A 14,118-nucleotide genomic window follows, 5' to 3' on the forward strand; every position below is an offset into this window, starting at 1 on the left:
GAATAGGGATGTTTAAACCATGAGTGGTTAGACTTCTTTTAAACTACTTTTGGTTTGAAAAAAAACGTGTTCATAAGGTAAATGGTTTCTTAGAAGTGAGTCATACCTTTAGTTTCTTTTTTAAAATGATGTAGTAGGTTAACTAGAGTGGCATTTTAGGCTTCTTGGTGATGTGTGTATTTTCACATGAAGTTTTGTTCGTAGAAAAGACTGATAGAAAAAAGTTAATGAAGAACAGGGGAGCTCCTGCCTCTGTGTTATTCACTGTTACCGAGAAAACACACACACACACAGATGGGCATTCATATGTATATGGGCAGGTTCAGCAGCAGGTCTGTGTTTGAACACAAAAACACTCAGTGAATGTGTTGTTGAAGTGTGTGAAGGCCATTCCATGGAGTAAATATCTTTTCAAATTGCATGAGTGCAGATTTGTAGCATGTGAGATGAAGACATGAAACCTCTCTCTTATTATCTGTGTCTTTTTCTACTTCCTCTGAATAATGGATGGAAACATTCCCAAAATCTAAAATAAGATCAAGAAGTTGATTAACAAAAAAGAGACAAAGTTCAGCAGGATCTGTCTCATTAATTCATCACTGCCACGTGTCAGTAAATCAATTTGATTTATTTCATGTTTTGTACCTTATCATGTGCCTTTTGACGTGTTTTAATAATTAATACAAGAATGCCTCTGAACTTAAATTCACTCACAGAGGCTGAAAAAAAGAGTGTAGTTGTCTGCTGCCTGCTTAATCAGGATATTTGATAACTCATATGACAACAGCTGGGCTTAAATGACAAAAGTCATTTCAAGGTCTTTGTGTAGCTGTTAGGACCTTCACCTGCCTTGCCCTGAGTTTTCTTCAGGACAAAACTCAAGTGTGTGTACAGTGTAGAGGCTCTGAGAGAGCGGGACAGATGCACACAGAGCAGTCAGCGGGGTTACGGAGTGCACTCTGTAAAGGGTTGGGGTTAGTTAACACACTGAGCAGTGAGGTCACTGTCACCAAGGTCAGAGGTCACCAGCCAGTATGTGGAGCAGTGGTGACGCCATGGAGGACTGATTGCACCCTATCCAATGAGCACAGTGACAACCTGCTCAAATGGCCTGCAACTTTAGCAAACAGAACAGAACTTTCAGCGCTTAACTCTCACGGGACAGGAAACTACTGCTTGAATCTATTTGACAAATAATCCTAAGAAGGGAAAATGTTCTAAGACAATTTTTCCATTTAAATACACATTCAGATTCCTACACTTAAGTACTCTAGCTGGCTGCAATGACCCCAGACTGCAATACCAAACTACAAAGGCAGTTGTGGCTTTTTAAAATGTCTGTCAAATGTCTGTCTGTCTGTGTGTCAAAACCAGGTGGTTTCAAAATGCTCCCCAAAAGTAAAGTGCAGGATCTATATCATTCACACCACACTGAAGATTCAGGAAGTTGGGGTCCTTGTATTGCTGTTTTTCCTTTGGATTAAAACGTGAATGTTTGGCACCAGTGATAAGATAGTTGTGATGTACGAATCTGGAAGAAATACATTGCAGTATCCACATTTTGTCCCAACTCTATTCCTGATGTTAACTTTAAACCAATATTGATGGTATTATATTGGTATTACATCGCAGGATGGTTGATTTCAATATTTTTTACTCAGTATTGGTTCAGTTCAATAATAATAACACGAATCACTGTATTTGCAGCATTTCTCTTAAATTCAGTTTATGCCTGTATTTTAGTGTGTGACAAATAAAAACTTGTCACCTTGTCACAGAGGTGTGCTAATAAGCACAAACACTGCATTTCAAGTTCTAAATAATGGAAAAGTGTGTGTGTGTGTGTGTGTGTGTGTGTGTGTGTGTGTGTGTGTGTGTGTGTGTGTGTGTGTGTGTGTTGGCCATATTTTCAGCCTCATTGGGCTTATATCCAATGCCCCAACCGCCTGTGATGGGGTTAATTTTCTTCAGGTAAACACAGGCAGCACTGCCACCTTACTCACACACACACACACACACACACACACACACACACACACACACACACACACACACACACACACACACACACACACACACACACACAGTCTCACTGACTAGGCTCAATAGATGTACTCGAGTGTGAAAGAGCATCAGGTGTGTGTAAACAGCCTCGTGCATGTGCCATATGGACAGTTCTCTTGTGACCTGAACAGTTTTTCTTGTAGTTTGGTGACTAGACAAACAAACCAGGAACTGTCATAATGCTGGTCTGGGTTTTCCTCAAACATACCTCAGAATAAACAAAATCACCAAGGTAGTTACCGTAGAAGATTGTCATTGAGGGCTGGACTTTTCAGACCACAGGAATGACATCTTGGCATGTGCTGTGTGACAATATGACCCATGATCTATCAGAGGTGAGTGTGGGTGGGACAGTTCAGGGCATGTGCTGAGTGTATGACTCCACTTCCTCATTTACCTCCACTCCCCTCTTTCATATCCCTTTTTTGACTGACGTTGTCTTTTCTATGTTAGAGGCGGCTCAGCTGCATGTTTGAGTGCTCACTGCAGCTGCCTCATAGTGTATGTTTTCACAATGTGCTTGAACCCTAGGGGTCTGTAGTTGTGGCTCTCTGTGGGTTTAGCCTTTTCAGAGTCCCACTACAGATCTGAAGGACAAGAATTATTATTTTTTCTTGAAAGACACTGTCAACCCATCTTGCTTTTTTCAGTTATGAAGATTTCCTGTTGTGAAGTTTTTAAGCATTTTTAAAGGTTTTATCTTGCAGTGTATTGTAAGAGATGTTTTTGATTTCCAACAGCTGTACAAAATCATTCTCCTGTTGTCATCCCTGTTAAAAGTCTCCTTTATTGAATCATTCTTCCTAACCGATGAGAAGCTCTTTCTTTGAATACTTTTTGAATGCTTTGAAAAACTTTCTTCTTGCTCTTAATAGCAGCACCAGCAGCCAAATACCTTGTAGTACTCTGTTGCACCAACCATGGTTGGTGCTTTCGTCTAATTTCTTGCTTGTGTTGTACAAAAGCGAACGCTGAACAAAACTGTAGAACTGTAGTATACTGCGGTCAGGTCTTTTAATATTGTGCCCTGTGGGCCTCTAAAACAGGTTTGGCTCTTTGTAATTCCAAGTATTCTTTCCATTGTCGGTGGCTTTAAACTTCTGTTAACAGGTCTGAGAGATTTTTGCTTTAAAACGTTAACTGGTTTTAGTGCTCTGTTAAAACGATGATGACAGATATTTTCATTGCATTTCATTTTCCATCCGTCGCCTTGTGATAGTTACCTTAAAGTCTAATGCTGTTTCTGTCCCCCACCAGTCAACTTACAGGAACTGCATTTTTAGGGGGCTCTGATTCTGATTATTCATAAATTATCTAGATTCCCCTGCACTTAGTGATTCCTGAACACCTTAGTTCCTCATCTAGAACTGGAAAAAGTCCTTCATGTCTGGTTTCTTCCATATTGATGACATCTTATCTAAATCTGATGGCTTTGCCAAAACTGACCAGACCCAACTGTGACACCAAGACCACAGTGCCACCTCCCATTTCACCATCAATTCTGCTTTCTCTTTTCCATCTACTCACATCCTCCTATATGCTTAACAAATTTATCAGACCACCTTTCATAACATTAAATGAGAACTATCATTAAGTACTTTAACTATGACTTTTTGTTTGTCAGAGATTTTCATTCGCTTCACAATTTTGAAATTTATTTCAAGGATATCCCCTTGAAATGTACTGTCTCATTTTTGAGGGGTTCCAGGGTTTACCAAAAGTAAATACAATCGTCAGTAATACAAAATCATAGTTAAGGTAAATCCAGTGCATAATACAAAAACATTTCAACACAAAGACACCAACACCACACACACAACACAATCACTTACACTTAAAGCTCCCCAAGCCTAGCCACCCACCAGGCAGCCAGTATTACACAATATACATGCTCATATATTTATTTATACATACTACACAGCACATATCCACATAGTGTTCTCAACATCAAGGCACAAGGTAAGACATAGTAAATCCATCTATATATAGGTACACGAGCGCAAACAAGAGGAAAATAAGTCCAGACAGACTGAGTCCAACAGTGAAAAAAAATGTAAAAAACAAGAGCAGGATGTTTGACATTAATGAAGTAGAGATGATTTAACAATATGAAGAGAGATGATGGATCTAAAGCTCCGTTTCAACCATGCGGTTCAGTTTGGTATGTCTCAGCACGGCACATATTTTATGGCCTTTCCACGGACTCATCCCGGGACAGATCCCCAAATAACTGAGACGAGCCGACCCACTTTTTGGGTGTGTGAGGTAGGTTATTCCAATGTGACAGAGCTCCCAACTTAAAGGGGCTGTGAGGAGTTTCAAAGTGATCTTTAAAAAGTCTCCCTCATAGATATATGCCCGATCGTAATTCACACCTTAAAACAACATTATCAGTGCCAATATAGGCTATTTCAAAATTCTAGTCTGTAGCTGCTGGTCGAGCAGGACCAGAAGACATCACACACCCTGACAAAGTTTGGAGGTGAGATAAGATACATCTGTGTATTTCTTCGCTTGAAAATGATCTCTTAAATTAATTTTGTAGTAATGGTGGACACTGGAGCCTAACTGTCAGACAGAAAAAGGACAGAAGAGCAGGAGAGAGCTAAACAGGAGAGTGATACAGCCTGAGCCAAAGGCTAAAAAGGCTAAGTTTCAGTGTTTATGATAATGTTCATTCCAACCCACATGCTGCAGTTATTCTGCAGTGGTCTGTTCAGACTTGAGTCTATCAATAAAATGAAGAGTGAGGTGAGGTCAGCTCTGCCTGGTAGATGAGCACTGGCAGGACATGGCCCGCATTCACTAGCATTGCACACTACCGACACATCTCACAGCACCATCCTGTCAGTAGCACTACATGGACAGTTACAACACTACTGTAACAAACTGACAAAGTTTGCTTGTTGTCACGTTAGCCTATGCATATGTCCTAGCACTGGGCTGCTAGTAGCACAACGTATAGTCGGCTACTGACATACGGCACAAATTTACAATGTTCGCTTGTTGTCACATTTCAAACAACAGCACTGCGTAACTGTACTGATAAATACCTTATCTTTACGTGTTGTATCCGATAAAAAGTTGTCTTGAACATAGAAAATTTGTTCCAAAACAAATACATGTTAAAAGTCATATCTTCACGACAGTGTGCTTGAGACTCTGGGCCAGAAGGTGGCGAGGCAGTCCAACTAAAACAGACCCTCCTCATAGCATCTTTAAATGCACAGTAACCATGTGAGGAGTTTAACACTAGTTTTATGTTTTAGTACCCAAATATGATCCAGAAAACTGGAATTCTCTGAATGGTCAGAAATTTATCAAAAATAAAAAACAACCAGTAAAATACATGTTTCTGTTCAGGAACACAAGTAAATAACAGTAATTTGTCAATTAAAAAATGATGATGTGGTTTACTTTTTTTGGTTTATTTTTTGTTTCTTTTTGTTTTTTGGAAATCAGTTAATTTGAGAATTCATGGATAATAACAATAATTTTATTTTAGCATTAAAAATGTAATATTGATTAAAGATCTTCCACATTCTGGCTGGATAAATCATTACAGAAACACAGAAAGTGTTTTGATGGTCCCTTATATACTGTAGTTGGTTTATGCTTTTCTACTCATTTATCAGAAATACATGAAGTTGGGGAAAAAACTCCTGTTTACCAACATCAGCGTGATTAAAAGAGGAAGAGTAAAGTTGGATGTGACCTTTTGCACTTTCAAAACACCATGTGCTGTTGTTTTTCATACATCTTTAGAATTACGTGAAATGCTGTCTTTAGTTTGTGCTCTAATGCCTAAAAGATAATAGAAATGTTGGTTAAAATTGGTCCTTAGCCTCATTTGTTGTATTTTTTAACACATTAGTGAGTTAGTATAGTTGCGCTTTAAACCTTAATTTTAGGTGTAGAATTGTTTTCCCCTGTAGTTTATTGACAATTTTCAAAGGGGACATATCATGCTGATGCCTGATTTAATACTTACATATAATATAATAAATTTGAAAACAAGACCTTACACCCCCTGAATTTTCAAAAAATGAGATATTGTATTTTTTCTGATATCCTAGAACGAGATTTGATGCCTCTGAAAATAAGTCATTGCCAGATGGCCGCGAGATTTCAAACGTCGTGACACCACGAGGATCCTCTCTTTTTATTGGAGTAATCTGATAAAGCAGCTCCTCCTCTGTGAAGTCAGTTAGTCACTCAACCGCCACCGAGGGATACATCCACCAAGAGCCAAGTATAGACGTATAAACTATACATGTTACAGTACCGGTTTGACTCACCACACTGAAGCGTCCTGAGATGATCTGTGTTGAGGTGGATTTTCTTCCTCCTGAGCTGCAGAACCGTCCGGGTCTGACTCGGGGTCCAATACAAAAGGACGTATCCTACACTCTGCCATTTTATTAGTGCTATCAATGCCTTACGGTGAAGTTTTGGCAAACAGCAAACTCGCTCAGTCTACCCCATCCAATATGGTGATTTTGTAAATACTGCCATGCTGCAAAAACCGCCCCCTGGCTCTACCCCCTCCACCCCTCTGATAGAACTGACCAATCAGAGCACAAAGGGCTGTGACGTTGCGAGGTTACTGGAGGTCATTCTCGAAACGGTGTGTTTCAACGAGATCTTCAAAAAAGGCCTAAACTGAGAATATTGAGAACGCTATTGTGGGGCAATGAAGGAACTTAATGACTTGTACTGAGGGCAGAAATGCTTTGCAGGCATCCTAGTCTGGCATAGTGAAAAGGAGAAACAAGCATGTATGTCCCCTTAAAAGACAACCCCTCTCTCTTTTTGGTGAGTGCTTGTCATGGTCTGGTGAATCAATCCTGACACACTGTGTGTAGAGATACTACACCTTTTTGTCTGCATCCAATATGTGTTCGGATGCAGACAAAGAGTGTGCCCATGCAGGCATGCACACATACACACACACAAGCACACACACACACACACGCACGCACACACACACACACACACGCACGCACACACACACACACGCACACACACAGACACGCACAGGTTCTCTTGTAAACTTATCTTGTTGATAATCATTTCATTGACCTATCCTTGAACTCCTTCGTCTTCAGTTGTTTCAGTCTTGCGTGTCTTACCTTTTCCTTCACACACTTTCTGTCTGCAGTCCTCACTTGTGCTTACAGTCTAAAAGGCTCAAGGGCAGCAACATTCTTTATGTTAATCTTAATTAGTTAAGTAAAAAGAGAAAGGGAATGAGAGAGAGAGGGGTGATGGAAACAAGAGTCAGAGTGGAAAGTCTTTAAAAATGAGATTTCAACTTTATTAGTTGATTTGGTTATTCTTTTTGTGTGTATTTGTTTGTGTGTGTCTTATCTTTTCACTCATCATCCAAATGCTTTCCATTCCATATCTCTCAACATGGGGACTCTAGCCCAAGCAAAAAGAAATGCTGTGCAGCTGGTTGACTGGTTAATGCATCATCCCCTCTCTGTCACACACAAACGCACTCACAGATCTCTGCCTCTGTTTGCTCAGTATTAATAACGGTTAATTTATATGTTCCACAATAGGAGCGCATAAGAATTGAGTAGCTTAGTGCACAGTGATTTCCTACCTAATGCCACAACTCCACAACACTTATTATCTTCTTTGTAGCAGGCCACTGTCAACAATGTTGCAATGTTTTGGAATAAAAGTAGGAACATGGAGATTAATTGGATGACAATTAATATTTCCTCTTTGTGGTTAATTTTATTTGGGAGCCATGTGATGTGTGAGGTCGAGGTCAGTCTTTTTGGTCACCTCAGGCAAAAAGATGTCCTTCCGTCAGTATGAGTATGTTTTCTTCTAAGCATAAACAATTTAAGAGGAAAGCAGGTCTTGTTTGGCATGTAGGTACTGTAAACAGCAGCATGTTTCAATCTCTGCTGGAATCACTGGTGGATGCATTCTTGCAAATTCAATGTTCTGCTGTTTGAACTAAAAACACAGTTTTGATGTGACTGAAGATGCCAAACATGTTAGGTAGATCCAGAGAAAGAGGGTATAACATAAAAGATGATGTTTTTGCATTAACTCCATCTGTTGTAAAGCTGTTGGGAGAGTATCACAATTGTTTGATTGTTTCCTTTAGCACCATCATTGACCACATTCATACTGCAAATGCACATTTAGATGATTGAATGTAAAAAAAAAAAAAAATTCTGTGCCCTTGACTTGAAATATATGGAAATATTGACAGTATTGTTTGTCCTACTTAACAGAGTGATAGCCTGGGGGTTGCATAGCTGGGTCAGACTGCACCTAGACGTATTGCACAGTGTTTTACTTTCATTGTGTATTATATAGAAACACATGCAAAAAAAAAAAAAAAAAAACGTAGACAAAACAAAGACAATTGTACACTATACCTTGTATTGTTGAACAATGTTTGGTAGAGAAGAAAATAAGGATCTTGGAGTGATGTTTCTGTTTATATCTAGGTTTCTTCTTAAGCCATGCATCCTCCATACACTGTAAAAACAAACTTTTGTTAATGAGTTTCATGTGTAAAGTTGGTCTCATTTCATGGTTTAAGTTGACACAACTCAAATCTGTGCGTCAGAGGCCGACAGGTTTACCGTCAAACTCTGCAGGAGCAGGTCTCCTCTATGTTTGGTCTACATGTGCATGCGTTGGTCCTCTCTGAGTACTCCGGCTTCCTCCCACAGTCCAGTGGAGAAGAAATAGATGGCACAAATTTACTTGTTTGGATTTGTTAGCATATATGAATTATTTTATGTATGAATGATTTCAAATGAAGGCAGTTTTTCTCGAAATTCAATATTCTGAGTAAGTTTCAAAATCCCAAACTGTAGTGCTGACAGTTGCCTTTAAGTTTTGCTTAACTTTTTTTTTATTTTTACAGTGCAGGCCTTTGTCAAAGAAGTACAAGGCAGCATTGGTCAATGATTTCCTCTCATACATACAAGCTTTATGATTGGCCAGATTTACAGGAATGCATGCTTCCCAACCAATAGGCTGTGATCCTAGCTAGGGTCCTGCCCCCAGACAAAAATAGCCCAGTAAATACACTGCGAGCACTATGAGAACTGGAGCTGCTCCACTGATGAATGCTTTGTGTACAAACAAGGGATGCTTGTGAGCAGGGTGCAGCTGAACCACGCTGGTCAGTGTTCTCCTCTGTTGTGATAGGCACAACTAGCTTAGTGGCACTTTGATACCACTGTTTCTGTTTCTGCATTCAGGAAAATAAATGAGGGAAAAAAGGAAGTTTGGGTGCTATCAGAGTACTTATAGTCAGGTTTTATGCAGGGATAAAAGAAAGTTATCAGAGTACTTACAGTCACCCAGCCTCAAAATATATCATTTCAAAGCTCCAGCAAAGAAGTCACTGAGCTTATGGTGAACATAATTTTGTGGATGTACACAAACACCAAGGACAGACAGTTATATTTAAGGATAAGTACCTCAGAGATGAGTTCAGCATTTGGGCTTTAACATATCAAGTCAGACTCTTTTCTCATCATAAGGTGGTGAAACAAATAGGCAAACAGTGTAAATCCCTTTTTAATATTTGTGTACATTGAGTCATTTCTATTGCACCTCAGGTATATCCGGACAATTAGCATAAATCCTATTTCAAACCTTTTTTTGTTTAATGATTTCTCAACACCTGAAGTTCTGTTATTGTTTTTGAGTTCATACTTTTAATATATAATTTATCTGTTATTTGCTCCACACCTCAAGGGTTAAAACTCAGATATACATAGAGAAACATTATAGTCTGTGAATTTTCCAGTTTGACAGAATTATTCTTTTGGCAGCCAAGAAGGCTAAGCCAACTGTCTTCCTTTCTTGTCTTGTTTTTAATTGTACAGCCCCATGACCCAACAGACAAACAGATAGACATAAAACAATAATTATATTGATGATCACTGAAATTAAATTATAGACTTCTGTCAAAAATAACTTGACTGTAGGGCAGAACCATAACATTTGAATCAAATTTCCAACTTGTCTACATTCATGCCAACAAAGAGCACTCTGGTCAATTTTATTAAGTCTAGAATAAAAGCTAGATGAAGAATTTTTAGCTGTATTACTAAACCTGTATTACTTTCCCCTAAATCAAGTTCCCATTGTGACTCTGTCTCTGATTTTGGGTTTGGAGAGACATGAAGCACCAACTTGTATAAACCCGAGACTGCTCTTCTGTTAGGTTATAAAAACTTGAGTTTTTGTCGATCTTATGGTCACTATCAAAATATTCTCAAGGAAATTTAAAAAAAAAGTCTTTAACTGAGAATAATGTAGAAAACAATTCATATTAAAGTTATGCCATCTTCTGAGACAAAAAGAAATGGCAGAATTTCTCTGTTCACTACAGTTAAAGAAACTTCTGTGACATTGTGATTACGCCATACCCTACTGACCAGTGGACTCCCCGCAGCTTTAAAAGCCTTGTTGTACTGTATCAGGGAGGATAGAAGAGCTAAAAAAAATGTCCTTGGTAAGAAGACTTCCTGATGTTTATTTGTATTTTCTTGCATCTAATGCCAGGTACTCACTTACTTTGGGCTCCAAAAAGAACAGAGAAAAAGGAAGCTGGGACTGGCTTGAAGAACATCTTTTAAAGGAGAAGACCAAATTTGTGTCTTTAACTTCACTTTGGTACTTTTTTACTCCACTTAAGAAAATTGGACAACTGAATTTTCAAGTTCTCATGTGACACAAACAGAGAAATTCATAAAAGATTGAATACCACAAGTACTCTATTTAGTATAATCGAAAATCGATATATCAGGATTTTTTGCTTGACAATATCAAAATCAGGATTCTTTGTCAAAAAATGTTTTTCTTTTTTTCAAAATCTTCATTTCAGTCTTTGTTTATAAACTGGATTGGAAAAAAATACCACTTTTCTCCAGCAGAGGGTGAATTGTTTCTGTCTGACTCCTGTTATGCATTTTACGGGAAAATATGGCTCCTGGTGTAGTTTTTAGACATCATTATCATCATTTAACTTTTTCACTTGGTCTGGTGTTAAAAAAGCAGACAAAAAATCATGAAAATTGTAAAAATCAAAGAATTGCAATTTAGATCAAACAGTCCCTCTAAAAATTGTAATAGAATCAAATCATGAGAATAGCATATCCTCCCAGCCCCTTTGCACAATTAAAGAGAAAGGATGAGGGAAGGGGGATTTCAAGATGCGACTTCATGTTCAAGTAAACAAATTTGGCTTCAGAATGTCAGAGGACATTTTTTAAAATCTGAACTCTGTTGATTGTCACAGTATTTGAACAGATCTGTCAACCGCTGTGATGCTGACACCTACCCCATTGCTCATGAGAGCATGTGCAGCAGTGCACGCTAGGAACTCTTCATCAGTGATCATCAAAAACAAAACCAGATGGAAATCACCCACTTTTGAATAAGTCAGACTCTGAATACAGATGTGCGGGTCAGAGCTGGTTAGCAAATATGTTGGTATCAAAATAGTCAGTCATAGGTAGTGGGTAAGTGGGAGAGTTGTGTCTATGAATATGTTAAGATCACAAACAGGAATAGTTTCCTCTTTGGATAATTTTCTTCTTTTCATCCTTTTTTTGTATTCATAGCTAGTTTTGGAATAGGATGGGTAAAACTATTTAAATTTTCTGTAAAAGTAGAAGAAGAAACTTTACAACCATGGTGCACTGCTGAGTAAAAGAGTAAAATGGCTAGCATATGAATGCTTTGCTGCTTATTGAGGACAAGGGTGTTAAACAATGTGCATAGTTACATTATGAGGCCATGTATTGGGACACCTGGTTGGGACAGGTATCACTAGACTGGTGGGTCTGGTCACCTTGTGTAAGTTAGTTACTAGTAATACATTAGAGAGTGCAAGTTTTATCATTGTTATGTACTGCAAATAACTTTATTTACTAATCAATGCATGACCTCATCTCCAAAACTCGTAGTCAAATAAATTTAATGTAAATTGTTGTGTGATCACGAGTACTGACCCCAAACAGTGTGTCAGTGATGAGAAACGTAAAGTAATCATTTTTCCAGAGTCTATCTAAGCCCTCATGTTTGTGTGAAGCATTGTGACAGTGTGTGGGAGTGCCTTTTAAAGAAGTAAACATGCTGATTCACCATCACATAGTTCTGAAAAACATACACACTGACCCCTCAGCAGAAGAACAGGAATTCATCTTCAAGTTTGCGGGTGTTTATGCAGGCACGTGTAGGTGTCTCTGTATGCAAATGTTGTACACAGCCTCAGGAAGGAGGCTGGACTGAGGGAGGAGTTCAACATGAAACCAAAACAGAGAAGGAGATAAGTTTACAAGACCCTGGGCTCTCGTTGTCGTTACACCAGACTGGGACATTCAGGCTAATTTAGGGGAAGAGGAGGAGAGTTGGTTGAGGAGGAGGAGTAGGAATAGGAAGCTGAGCTGGTCCTTGGAGAGTGGGAGGAAGGTGACTAATAGTGACTGTCACTCAGCCTACTGTAACTCTGCCGGTGGAGGGAGGAGTGGCGTTACAGCCAGTGAACCGGCATATGAATGCACCCGTTTGTAGAGCTCATCCAGCAAACAAGAGTCTGTGCCTGACTGTCAGTGAGTGTTTGCTTTAACACGTGGACAAGCGGATTTCTCCTGGATACACTATGTGGTCTTTGGGATAGCTGGAGAGTCTTAGGTAAGTTTAGAAATAATGTACAAACACTATTGTTTTGGATGTGATACTGAAATTAAAGCTCTGTGGGGATATGATGTAAAGGTTGAGAGTTTATGTATTTAGTGAAATGTCAGTTGTAAAGTGCCTTTTTGAACATCCATATATGCAGTAGCAGCAACAGGAGCAGAATTGATGGAACTGCTCTTGACTGTTACATGTTGTATCTCAACCTTCCAGTCACAGAAATAGCATCAGGTGTCAACACTGTATTGTTCAGTAATGTAATGATTGTTTGTTATGTGCAGCTAAGTGAACACATACAGACAGAGAGATGGCACTGATTGTGTGGCACCCTGGTGAGGATACAATGATACCCGCTTTGTGTGGCACTGCAAAAAATAAAGCTTTAATATGATGTACTGCTGCTGCTCCTTTACAAAAGTTGCCATCACCTCACCTGCACAACAACCGGTTGAATTTGTGACTCCTGATCAGTACATACCACCATCTGTACATGACAGCCGAGTCAATAATACGTCTTTAATGTTTCTTTTCCAACTTGGTGAATCAAACAACGGCTTTGTTGACTCTTTGACTCGTTTATGAACTTTTTATTAACTTTGATAAAGATTAATTAAGGTTGTTTGACAAAATATCACAAGGAGAGATTGAAGTCTAGAGCATGGCTCAGTCCTAGAAACAGTAGTGAAAAATATCTTTCGCTCTTTCCCTGGGTTTCCTGTAAAGGAAGTTGCTTCACCACTGACAAAACAAGGAGTTGTGAAAACTGATGCAGGGAAAGAAGAAGTGATGCATTGTGGTAATATTTGATGATGCTGGTCTATTGTCTTTCCTGTATGTTGTTGTGTCATGCTGATATTACATGTAACATAATGGCAGAGATAACCAGTTGTTCTTTTTGCCTCCCTGGTTTTACATCATTCCTTGTGCTGTGATTTGTAAAACACAGACACTTCAGAAAAGAGGTGCTGAATACTGAGATTCTCTTTGGATGAGGGTCCTTCTTGGTCAGCTAAATATAGACAGTGTTTAGAAGGTGACAGGCGTCATGATTCACACACAATGCTGAAGAGCTACTGTGATTCATTCATTCAGTTGACCTTCAGGCAGCTGGTTACTGGGCAGAAAAGTTGCAGTTGTTTATGGTTAACCATGATGCAGCTGATTGTCTTTTATTTTACCAAAAGGTAACCAAACATCAGGGGACTCTGGGCATTTTACAGTAGCTAGCATGTATACAACCCTTAACATTAACCAAGTTAAATGTACAATAAGACACACAGGTACAAATCTCAATCTGACATTTTCTTTGTTTGTTATTTTTATGGCTTTTATCACTTTTTGAGCAGATAGACAATGGAT

General features: G+C 38.9%; 1 protein-coding gene across 7 annotated transcripts in view; it reads left to right on the forward strand.

Moving 5' to 3' along the window:
- Nucleotides 1-14,118, forward strand: part of tfeb (transcription factor EB) — a 36,221-nt gene that overhangs the window by 1,772 nt on the left and 20,331 nt on the right. For 2 of the 7 annotated variants that reach the window (XM_074676978.1, XM_074676989.1), the window contains exon 1: nt 12,459-12,756. The exons of the other annotated variants lie outside the window; for them this stretch is intronic. The gene's annotated coding sequence lies outside the window, so the exon portion shown is untranslated. Of the gene's footprint in view, nt 1-12,458; nt 12,757-14,118 lie in introns of those variants that run through there. 7 annotated transcript variants of the gene reach the window in all.

The sequence above is a fragment of the Halichoeres trimaculatus genome, unplaced genomic scaffold, assembly GCF_033239565.1.
Source record: "Halichoeres trimaculatus isolate MK-OKI-2021-1 unplaced genomic scaffold, fHalTri1.1 fHalTri1_scaffold_1, whole genome shotgun sequence".
Classification (NCBI taxonomy): Eukaryota; Metazoa; Chordata; class Actinopteri; order Labriformes; family Labridae; genus Halichoeres; species Halichoeres trimaculatus.